The sequence below is a fragment of the Mustela erminea genome, chromosome 8 (assembly GCF_009829155.1).
Source record: "Mustela erminea isolate mMusErm1 chromosome 8, mMusErm1.Pri, whole genome shotgun sequence".
In the NCBI taxonomy this organism is placed as follows: domain Eukaryota; kingdom Metazoa; phylum Chordata; class Mammalia; order Carnivora; family Mustelidae; genus Mustela; species Mustela erminea.
In genome coordinates this window covers 86,099,976-86,112,421 of record NC_045621.1, presented here as the reverse complement: position 1 = coordinate 86,112,421, position 12,446 = coordinate 86,099,976, and the positions used below count along the sequence as shown (strand labels likewise).

Sequence of the window (12,446 nt, the reverse complement as noted above, 5' to 3'; positions counted from 1 at the left end):
AACTTACAAACCTAGAAGGAAAACAGCCTACCATTAAAAATTCATAAACAATTAAGAATTAGCCTCCAGAAAATCCAAAAGTACTAACAAAAATATGAAATATGTAACTGCAAAAATTAGGGATAAGCTTTTCATTTCATCTATTTTTTAAAGGAACACTAAGAATACACCTAACAACATATAACATTCCATATTTTAAAATTAGCACAAACTTGATATGTAAAAGAAATCCTAATCTCAGGAAAGCACCATGTGGCATTTTTTAACTTTATGACCACTTTGTTGACTCTCTGTCCCAGAGCAGATCACCTCCAGCATTAGTACTCTGACCTTATAGAAAAGTGACAGATAAAGTTTATGGTGAGAAAAAATGAGTTTTTATAGGTTTCCAAAAGGGAATTCTTATGACACTAAAAGCCATATAATAATATTGATTTGATAACCAACTTTTTTACTGCCAAATTACAGACTTAAGATTTCTAGAAAAATATCCAAGTGAATTTGCAGTAAAATACAATAAAATAGAGGCTTGGGCTCATGACAGTCTAGGATGTCTTTGCAAACTTTAAATATGCATATAAAATACTTTTTGAAGACAGATCTTCTTTAAAGTTTTCAGTGTCCTAACATTCACCTTTTATGCTGGAACTGACTGTCCCTTCTTCCTGACATTTATCAGTCAGCTCTAAGTTCTCACCTTTCTGGGCAAATAATTTCCATGCCTGTTTCTAATTTTTTCTGTCTTAAAGGCAAACGTACAATGTACAGAAACAAGGATTATTTTCTTGAAAAATCATCCTCAAAAATCAATTAGAATATTCAAAATATTCCATTCTCACAAATGAAAATAAGTTGCTTGCTGAAATGACAGTCTTCCATTTCACTGCCTGAAAAATTAAGCTGGCATGGATAATAAAAGTGTTTTCTGACTGAATATGCTTGGCATTCAAATATTTTTAAAACAAAAACTAATCCATAATTAGATTTCACAGGCGCAATCTATAGAAAATAGAATTTGTTTTTATTTTTCTGAGAGCAATACTAATGATTTGATATTATAAAAGTAATAACAACAATGCCATTGCTTGCATAAATCTGTAAACAAACCGGCATATTCGTGTTTATTATTCTTTTCAGTCTGATCTTTGTCATTCATTCATTCATTCATTTAGCAAATATTTATTGTGCCCACTATGTGCCCAACAGTGTTCCAGGTGCTTGTGGCTATGACAAAACAAATGTTCCTGCTATCACAAGCAATTTCTTTCTAATTGGAGTAAAAAGACAATCATCAAGTAGATGTACATAAGAGGGTGCAGGTGCTATTAAAAAACATAGCACAGGTGATATAGGATAAAAAGAGCCACTGAGATCTGGGGCTGGGAAAGGGTGGTATTTTACACAAGGCTGTCAGAGAACATGTCGCTGCCAAGATGACATCTAAACAGAAATCAGATGGGTGCTGGGGGGTAGAGGGGTGGGGGGTGCTAAGGAGATCTGATCTAAAGCCTTCCAGGCAACAGGCACAGCAAGTCTGAGATGAACATGCTTGCCATGTGCAAGACAGTAAGATGGTCTGTGACTGCAAAGCATAAACAAATGTCCTTTATGTAACAAGCATTTATTGAATGATTGCATTCTAAAAGTTATGCTAACTATTTTATGGTATCAAGATGACCCAAATATAGTTTCTGACCTCAGACCTGGATATAATTACATGACTGAGTGATAACATTGTAAAACATTTGAGCTGGGTCTCAAAAAAGGACCAAAAGCAAGTTCTACTTCAAGCCAATGAGCTAAGAACTGAGAAAGAAGTCCAGAGGGCCACAATCCCCACTAGAAAGAGATGAAGAACTGTGCAGATACGTCCTCAAAAACCACTCAACTCCTTTCTCCTTTTACTTTCTTCTAGAGTTCAGGCTAAAATACTTGATCTCCCAGGTGTGAGGAAACATGACATCTTCCACAGTATTCCAAAATGATGTGAAGTGGAAAGAAGGCTCAAAAATTGAAAGCGCCCTCTATTGGCAGCCAGGATGCTGCCGCACAACTCGCCAAATCAACAACCCATAGGGCTTTTAGCGGACCATCAAGACCACCAGTTTATCAGGTCCTCCTTCCAAGCCTCCCTCATCATCTTCAACCTCAGTTGGGCCTCAGCTTCTGATTGTCTTCCCCACCTCCCGCTACATTTAATCTGCTTCCATTCTTCGGAAACTTTCAGATTCCTTAATGTCAGTCTTCTATTCAAACACCTACGATTTTTCTTACAGAAGAAAGAGAAAATAGTACTTAATAAGAAATAAGATCTCTAACAATTTAGTTACAAGCTCCTACTTAACCTCAATTCCAGACATATCGTTACCCAAAGACAATGTTTCAATGTTTTTTAAAACATTTCATACCCATTCCTGCCTCCAAACATTGTTAGTGCATTCTTCTTCCTAGAAACCTTCCACTTTTACCACCTGTCAAAGTCCTCCATATAGTTCAAACTCCATTCAAATTCCATCTCACCCACAAAAGCCTAAGTCAACTGCTCACGCACAGTCAGCCAGTCAGAAGCAATTATTCCTTCCTCTGTGTACCACCAAACTTGGCTTATACCCCACTTAGAGCAGTTATCGCAATTCTACCTATACAATGCTTAATAGTACACATGTGTGTCTGCCCAACCAGATGTCACTTTCTTGGTAGCAAAGCATGCACACGATTTATGTTTTATCTATTCATAATCCAGCAAAGTGCCTGATACATGATAGGCATTCCATTAATGTACTCCTGAATTCTCATCAATAGGCTACAATAAGCCCTCACTTTCTGGGGAGGGGAGGTAGATTCCTGGATTAAAGATTACAGCAGCATCATAAAATAAATTGTCCAGGCACTACTACTGCATTTAACTATTCAGGTAAGTTATGAATCACTGGAGATATTATTGAATAAGAAGATAAAGACAACAAAAAATCACCTATGGGTGCTCCTTAGGCAGCACAAAATTAAATTAAAGAGGAATGGGGAAACGTAAAGCATAAAGCCACCTGGATTAGGAAGTATTACCGAGGGATTCTAAAACAATTCATTTAACAAAATTTCAGTTCCTATTATGTGCCAGATACTGTAGTGATGGCTAAGAATACAAAGATGAAAAAAGTGCTCAACACTCTTTTTTTAAGTGCAAAGTGCTGGCCCATAAATTATTCCCTCCAAAAGTATGACCAGAAGGGGTGCCTGGATGGCTTAGTGGGTTAAAGCCTCTGCCTTCAGCTCAGGTCATGATCCCAGGGTACTGGGATCGAGCCCCACATCAGGCTGTCTGCTCAGCAGGGAGCCTGCTTCCTCCTCTCTCTCTGCCTGCCTCTCTGCCTACTTGTGATCTCTATCTGTCAAATAAATAAATAAATAATCTTAAAAAAAAAAAAAAAAAGTATGACCAGAAGAGCAGCATACAGGCCAAAAGAGACAATCATTACCCAATTCTGAGTCCAAATCTAGGAAAGTATCTTGCCTAAATTGTGATTATGTAGGAGCTCTCTTTCCAGGACTGCTTCTGAATGTTAAAAGGGCTTTCTTTATTTCCAGTGACTATAAACTGCTCAGATAGAAAATTTAAGTTCCAGATACTTGAATACATTCCCTGCTTTGAGATAAATTCTATCCATGCACAGGTTGTTTTATTAATTAAGGTACCAACAACCCTGCCATCATGAATGAAAAGGGAGGAATTTATTAAAATGGTACTATATAAGGAACGTTGTATGGGAGATAGTGGCTAGTTGTTTTCTTTGTCCTCTGAGGCCAAAATAACAGAAACAGAATGGAAATATAACAAAAGGAATTTAAGTTAGGCATTGGACAAGTTGTGAGGCACTGACTCACACCATCAGGTTACACTCAGCATGTCTTCTGCAGATTTCAAATGAAGAGGTAGCCTGCTTTCCTCTAAAACAGTTTACACATAGCTGGCCGGTTAGCTCAGTTGGTTAGAGCGCGGTGCTGATAAAACAGTTTACACAAAGCAAGCAGATATAAAGATGACTTCTTTGCATTTCTTGTATAGACATATTTTTCTACTGTACATTACTATTTGTATACGTATTGAAAAAATAAGAATTAAAAGAAACACCCAAAATGCAATCTAGGATAAAATGTGATATAGTGTGCTCTTTGCCATAAAGCTACCAAGGATCTAATAACTCCTTCTTGTAAATCAACATCAATGTTGATATAATGTTGAATAATATAGATAATCAAATTATCTGATTGCCATGTTAATAAGTTCAAATTGCTTACTTCTTCAAAAACAGAGTTCTGAATATATGACAACTGCAAGATATCCTTGTTTAAACAATAGTCTATGCAAAAAAGTTAAAAAGAAATTATATTTGTATTTACTCATGGAATAATATTCTCCAATAAAAACACTGGTGTTAAGTCATTTTGAGGGTTTTCCTATAACCTTTGTAAATGAGTATATTCCACTCAAAACAACTTTGACAATTTGATATTCCCTTAGCAAAAACAAAAAAGTCAATAAAATGTAGTCCAGTTCCAGCAATTGTACTATTAGGTATTTATCCAAAGGATACAAACATAGTGATCCAAAGGGGCACCTGCACCCCAATGTTTATAGCAGCAATGTCCACAATAGCCAAACTATGGAAAGAGCCCAGATGTCCATAAACAGATAAATGGATAAAGACAATGTGGTACATACATACAATGGAATATTACTCAGCCATCAAAAAGAATAAAATCTTGCCACTTGCAACAACCTGGAGGGAACTAGAGTGTACTAGGCTAAGCAAAATAAGCCACTCAGAGAAAAACAAATATCATATGATTTCACTCATATGTGCAATTTAAGAAACAAAACAGATGAACATATGGGAAGGGAAGGGAAAGTAAGATGAAAACAGACAGGGAGAGAAACCATAAGGGACTCTTAACAATAGGAAACAAACTGAGGGTTGCTGGAGGGGAGGTGGGTGGAAGGATGGGGTAACTGGGTGATGGACATCAAGGAGGGCACTTGATGGAATGATCATTGGGTGTTATATGCAAACACTAAATTCTACCCCTGAAACTAATAAGTTAACTAAACTGAATCTAAATTTAAAAGATAAAAGTAAAAAGAGAAGCAATAGCAAAAAATAAAATATAATCTATAACCTTTCACAAATTAAAATTATTACTGTATCCTTTGTATGTAAAAATGATTTACACCAATAATATTAAAAATATATCTCTTAATATTCATCCATTCATTTATCTGACAAGTGTTAACTGAAGGTTCACATCTAGACACTGTGCTAAATGTAAAGACACCAAGATGACCTAATTACAGTTCCTGTCATCAGACAGAGAAATAACATTACAAAACCAAAACATATGTACTTGATGTCAAAAGGGAACCAACAAGTCACTATATACACCAAGCACCCAGAAAGTTCAAAGGTCTAAGCAACTAATTATACAAAAGAATTGAGAGTATGGTAGATAACTTTGGGACAGTTCACTGGACATGCATTCCAATTCTTCTTCTGCCTGTCTTCCTCCAAAATAGACACAAGATGGCTAAAATACTTTTCCTCTCATACTAGAGGTAATTATGTGACATACTTTTGGCCCATGAGGTATCTCCTCCAAGCAGATATCCCTTTCTAAAAAAAAGAAAGGGGGAGTGAAGGAAGGGGGAGGTTGCTTCCCATGAGGAAAAGGCTTCTGAGCATCCTTCACTTCTCTTCCTGCTTAAAGGTAAGCACAATTTCTGGGGGTATGAAAGTCATCTGTGAAATAAAAGGCAAACGTTATGTGCTAAGGATGGGAGAGGAGATGTTACTTGGGTCCCTGATGGCATCAGTTACCTGTGAACTAACAGCCTCCAGACTTCTTATGACATGAGACAAATGAAACCCTTACTCATTTCAGTCACATCGGTAAGACCTTCTACTACCTGAGGCCAGAAGCATTTTTACCATTAAAAGGAAGCTGCAGCTAAGAGTTACTTGAGTTAGACTGTCCAACTTGATTTAGGCTATGATCTAGTTCTTCCTAGCTAGAAGAAATAAAAACAATTTTGAATTTACGTTTCTACAATTTTCAATAGTGTAGATTACTTAAATAAGCATGTTCTAATTCCTCCACAGAAATCCATTTGTTGCAAAGTCATTACAAGATTTTTATTTCTCTTCCTCACTGATCCTCAAACCTATAACATCTTTTATAGAGTGGTATATATCATTCATGTATGTAATATACACATACAAACAAATAGCCAAAGGTTAGGAAGAAAGGAGTAAGTGAAGAGAATAGAGAGAGAGGGAAGGAACAAGGAACCTAGCTTATTTCAAAATATAAACTATGTTTTCAATTGTGGGAGCACTTAAGAAAGTAGCTGCCAAATAAATGAAAGACCACAAGATAACAGTATTTCTTTTAAATAGGAAAGACTTCCTCAGCAACTTGAAATCAGTTACTCTGTTTTTAAAATTTTTTAAACTTGAAAAAATCCCAAAATTATGTTGTGTCTAACTTACCACCAGCATTACTAAATTATTGTGCGATTCTACCTATATTGAGTAAACTCCTTAAGATAATACCCTCTATAGGTTTCTGTTGGACAGATTTTGAATATGCACTATTCTTGGAATAATTTCAATCATAGGGAACTGGAAAGATTCATTAATTTCAATCACCATCAGCTCCACAAGCCACATATACTTTTTCTGCCTTTTTTGTTCAAACATATTTCACTGTGGCCATTCAAAAGGAAATTACACATTCCAATAACATTTGAGTTCCTCTCAGTTACCCTTTCAGTGGTTCAGGGTAATGACAGAGTAAAGAATCATGCTCTTCACAGGCTCCCCCCCTCCAACTCATTTGGTAGAATTTCAGCATAAATCTCTTGTGCCAAAAAGCAATGGGTAATGTCTAATGCTCTTCTCAAACAGTAGCTTACTTTGGAGGGAAGGGGAGTGAGAGTCAGGAGAAATCATCTCATTCCCAGCTTTTAAAGAGTCTTAGCATATGGGATAAGCAATTTCTTATCCCATTTTCCTAAAATAGAATTATGGAACCATAATAGGTCAAGCGGGGAGGGGGTGCAAGGGAGGATGAAAAGGAGTTAGAAACTTTTCAATTATCTCTGAGTAGGGGTAATGGTTATAAGGGTGAAATCATTGAAAGTTCCAGCCCTAAATTATCACTGAAATCAGTCAAAAAAAAAAAAAACCCTATATATTCATAAAACCTGGGGCTTATATATTTTTTGGCACTGTTCCTCTGTAAAACAGATAAGAGCTACATCCTCTTCTTCATGAGACTTCAGGAATGGGATAAATAAGGATAATAAGAATAGTCAGATAACATAAATTCCTTCATTTTAAAACCAGCATTCGAAGGCAATCTTGGACAATCCATATGAACTCAAAAGCATATTCAGAGAATGACAAGCCTCCTTTGTTTATCTCATCTCAGCTTCAATTTCATCTGCAGTTCTCTCCTTTAAAACAAGTGTTTCTGGGGCCCCTACATGATACGAGGTCCTTTTTCTCGCGCCCATTTTTATTTGGTTATCTTTTTAGGTGCACTAAAGATTGAGTTTACAATAAACTGAACAGACAGCATACAAAAGGCTTTTAGAACTATACCATATGGTCCAGGGAAGGGAACAATCTGGACGATCCCCACTTCAATCTGCAAGCTTGTCCACCTCTATAACACATTATACCACTGTAATAAAATATTAAGATGGAAACGTAAAAGCGAAAATAGTCTATCTTTAGCATTACCAGGCAACCACACTTCTGAGAATTTACTGATAAACTTAATAAACATTTACTTTAATTTATATTCTGGAATTTTGGTATGCAACACCAGGCATCGAAACCTAGGCCACTATTCACTAGAAACAATATTTCGGCAGGGATATGTGTGGGTATTCAACTTATGCTTCAGAAATTTGGAAGGAAAAAGAAAACAAAACACTTTTACAGGGGGCATATTGGCAGGGGCTGATGTAACAGATGACACATTCTTGGAAATCAAATAAAAGCAATAGGGAAATACCCATTGCTGCCTGGTGAAGGCCTAATCACATGGACACAGCTGGAACCAATGTAGATCATTCATTAATAAAACTGTATTGTAGTAGCCACTTTTTGATGCATTTCAATTGCTGCTGTAGCCAAATCTCTGAATTTCTTTGTTTGCTTGTTTGTTGAATTTCTTTGTTTTAACAGGAAATACAGGAAGATTTAGGGCAGAGGAAAAAGGGGGAAAAAAAACAAAAACAAAAACCACCCTGCTCTCATGCTAAAAATGAGCCTAGCTCAAAAAGCTAAATGTCACTTTACCTTGCAATGTACTTACACTATCAGCAGCTTAAAATATGCAGTGTAAACCTGAAAAAGGGGGAACTCATATGGTACTATGGATAAAAAGTGAGCAGTGTGAGATGCCACAGAAAACATATGACATACTTGTGACAGTATTCTACGGAATGATAATATGTCGAGCAGGGAGAATTAAAATGTCTCAAAAATTAGAGGGGGAATCAAACAACTGAATTAGCACATACACTTTCATGCAATACTCTCTAAAGAAATTTAACACTGAAGTGTGTACCATATGTGTAAGGAAAGATGACTAATATTTAAACTTAGAAATCAATATCTTACATGTTACCAATATTTGATATCAAACAAAATATTCAAACCACCTACCCAGGAGTAAGGTTCAAGACCTGTACTGATATTCAAATGAAATGAAACACCATCCATAATCATGAATATGATATTTAATACAATAAAATAAAATCCTAGTTAAAATAATAAATTTAGTATTTATCCAACTTTGCTGGCATCCTTCAATAATGCTATTTTTCCATGTTGCTACAAATATAATGATTAAGTTACTATACAATAATTCCTACAAACTGTGTAACATTTATCTATAAAGATATAGGAGCTTTAATGTATGTTCAGAATTAAACAAAACTGTAAAATTTATTACCTACAAAAATAAAAAACTCAATAGCATTTACCAAAACAGCAACAGCAACAACTGCTCAAATACTCAAACATCACGGATCTTAAATATATTTCTACTATGCCTCTGTGTATAGTTGGAATAAACAAATAAATACAACAATTCATGTTGCAATTCCTAAGTCACTGAAAGATATGTTCCTACCGCAGAAAAGACAAAGGGCTTAATTGCAAATAAAAATCATACCACTGGAGAAAATGTACTTAAAGTTGATGCATAGTATTTAATATGCAATGAACATTATTCAATACATGTGAACATAGAGAGTAAGTTTTGGTCTCTATTATCACACCTTGGCATAGAAGGATTCAAGACAGTCATACACTTAACGGGACCAAGAGAAAAAAGTTTCACTGGCTTCCCTTCTAAAAAATGTCATAATTCTGAAACATAAAATACTGACCGAAAGATTTAATTGATAAAACTTAACAAGCATTCCACCCAGATTCATCTTAGCTACTCTACAGAAATAGGCACTTAAATACAAGTTTAAAAAAACAGCATGGGGGGGTGGATAACTGTAGCATTTATTAACATGTGCATTATACATACAAAGCAATGTGAGTACTTGTTTGTTTTGTTAAATTAATGAGCCAATATGTTGCTGAACCTGTCTTGAGAATGAGAGAAAATAACAGGTGAGTTTATTTAATGCATAATTCTCCTATACCTGTTTTACAAACCCTTTTCATGATTTTAAAGCATTTTCTAAATTAAAAATAGATCTCTAGGAAAAAAACAGCTCTTAGATTGTACAAGTTGATCTTACTGTATCCATAATAGATATATTTCCCAGCGTATATGGCATATAAAAATTCTTCCCATTAATACCTCTAACAGGAGCCACTATTTACTTTTCTTCAGTCACATGTGTTGCACTATTACAAAAGCTCATGAGTTTTTCCTCCCAAAGTAATTTTCTTATTGCCAAAATTCATTGACAACCTTTTAAAATAAAAATCAGTCAAAATAATATCAATCTCCTCCTTAGAAAACATATTCTGCCTATTTATTCTTATCTCGATTGCAAAACACTAACTTTTAAAATAGACCACTTGAAAGTCAGTCATTTGATTTTGCTTAATAAAACAGCAAACACATTTACATTTTGAGGAACTTCTACGAAATTTTGTAGAATGCTTGCTCATAGTGAAAACCTAGTCTCCTGCTCAAATCATCACTTAAAAATCATAATGCTACATTTTCACACCCCTTGTAATAATAGATCACTAGATATAATTTAGAGAGAATTGGGAAACCTAAAAACACTGTGTTCTATCTTGCATTTTCACTTCAAAGGAAAACATTTTAAATACACACCTGTATATTTCATGGAAGTTCATTTGCTCGCCTAGCAACAATTATCAGACATTCTAAAAATGAGTCTTCAATCTGTAAAAGCTATGAGCTGACCCTGAGTTTTAGACAAAAATAGAAAACAGTGGCAGACTTTTTGGTCTCAACAAGAAATATCTTGGCTTAAGATCCGTAATACTACAAGCAAGTGTCATTCAAAAGTTTCCATTCAAATAAGAAGCTATGAAGGGAGACAAGATTCCCACCAATCCAAACCACTATGTCAACATGACCAAAGTTAGCAATATTCAGGAGGGTTTTCTAAGAAGTGTGGCAAAAACGCAACTGTGAAGAAAATCTCTTAGAGCTGGAAAAGGGAAATCTAACACAAGCTTCTGGAAGGAACAATGCTGCTTAGCAAACATGGAGATTGTGAGGAGAGCGATGTTTCTATTTAAGAAATATTGTTTTGGGTTTTTTTTCAGTGAAGAAAGAGGAAAACGAAGGAAAAGAAATGGGGTAAGGAGGGAAGACTAAGGCTGCCTGCTTCCTTCAGTGGTGCTGGGAGGGCCGACCCTCTGCCTCATGAAAACCACTGCCAGAACCAAGCTACACAAAACATTTTGGCTGCCAGCCTAGAACAGTGCCAGGCTGTTTTTTATTTTGTGCTAGACTCCCTCAATTGAGACAGTGTGGGATTGTCACTTTGATGCACATAGAGAACAAAGAATAATATAGTACGGGGCGGGGGGAGGTGGATTTTTCTCCCCTTAAAGTCAGGTTAGCATTTTGTTTTGTTTGACAAGTCCTGAAAAGACTCAAGAAACAAAAGTTGTGCTGAAGAATCTATCATTTGCCTAAAGAAATTAGCTGGAGAACAATATTGTCGGCAGTTGAAAGCCACAGGAAGGATGAACATTTTTTAAAAATCAGACTTAAAAGGGGTCCAGGTTATATACTTACCTGTTTAAGAAGCTTGAGACCAAGAAATATGTGATTCACAATCACATGATCTTGTCTAAAATCTGACCGGTGAATGACAGACATGATCTTGTCTAAATTCAGGCAAAAAAAGAACTACTAGAAGTGTCACAATTTTTAGGTCACTATTCAGAGGCAACTGTGTCAGCTGTTATTTGGACCGTGATTTCTCCAAATTTAAATTATCTGATTAAAAGTTTATAACAGTATAATCGGAATATTTTACGCCTTTACAGGGAAAGAGGTGATAAATGATCAAAAATGTTTAAAGGATTAAACCACAAATCATCTAGAAAGTTACCACAGACACAAACAGGAAAACCGTCTCTTCTATCCTATTCAATTCTGTACTAGAAGAAAAGCTAACACAAATGAGAAAGCCAAGTGTGAGCTGTTGGAAGCTTCAACTAAATATACCACCTGAATCTGGTGACTAAAAACACCAATAAGCCATTAGCTCCTAGAGGTATGACCCTTTTCTCTCTAATGCACAAGATAAGTAGAGGTAGAAGTCCATTTCCTACAAACCAAATGAAAAGAAAAAATGAACTGTGACAAGCCCAGATCCCATGCTGGCATATTTTACACTAAGCTCAGCATCATCTAGAAGCAGTATGCTTCTCCCTGCCCATCAGGACAGGAAAAGAGTTGTGAAACTAGTACAGCATTGATGAATAGCACCAAAGGTCCACTAGTCCCTTCCTCCTGCCCATCTCCACTGAATCAGCTGTTAAAAGAAGACCAACGACTGTTACAGAAATAGCAAGAACTAAAGCACTTGCCTCAGATGTTACACACACAGGCGTGGAGCATAACCACCTGAGCCTATCTAATTTCCAACAAAATGATCCCCCGCCCAGTTTTGTGCATGGCCACAGATTCTGATAGCGAGTCATGATCACTGTTGGGGAAGGCGGTGGGAGGGGGAGAGTGTGGAAAAGAAAGCGGGTGAGAACGGTGGCCAAACCTCCAACAGTACACAGTCCGTGCTTCTCGTTATTCAAATTAGTATCGCGCACAACCCTGTAGGAGGACAAAGCCTGTGATCAAGGTTGCAGGTACAATGATTTGCTATGGATGGCAAGGGCCGGTCTGCCACAGAATCAAAAAAC

General features: G+C 36.2%; 1 protein-coding gene across 16 annotated transcripts in view; it reads right to left on the bottom strand.

Annotated features, from left to right (window-relative positions):
* Window positions 1–12,446, bottom strand: part of GTDC1 (glycosyltransferase like domain containing 1) — a 443,212-nt gene that overhangs the window by 324,052 nt on the left and 106,714 nt on the right. The gene's annotated exons all lie outside the window — the stretch shown is intronic.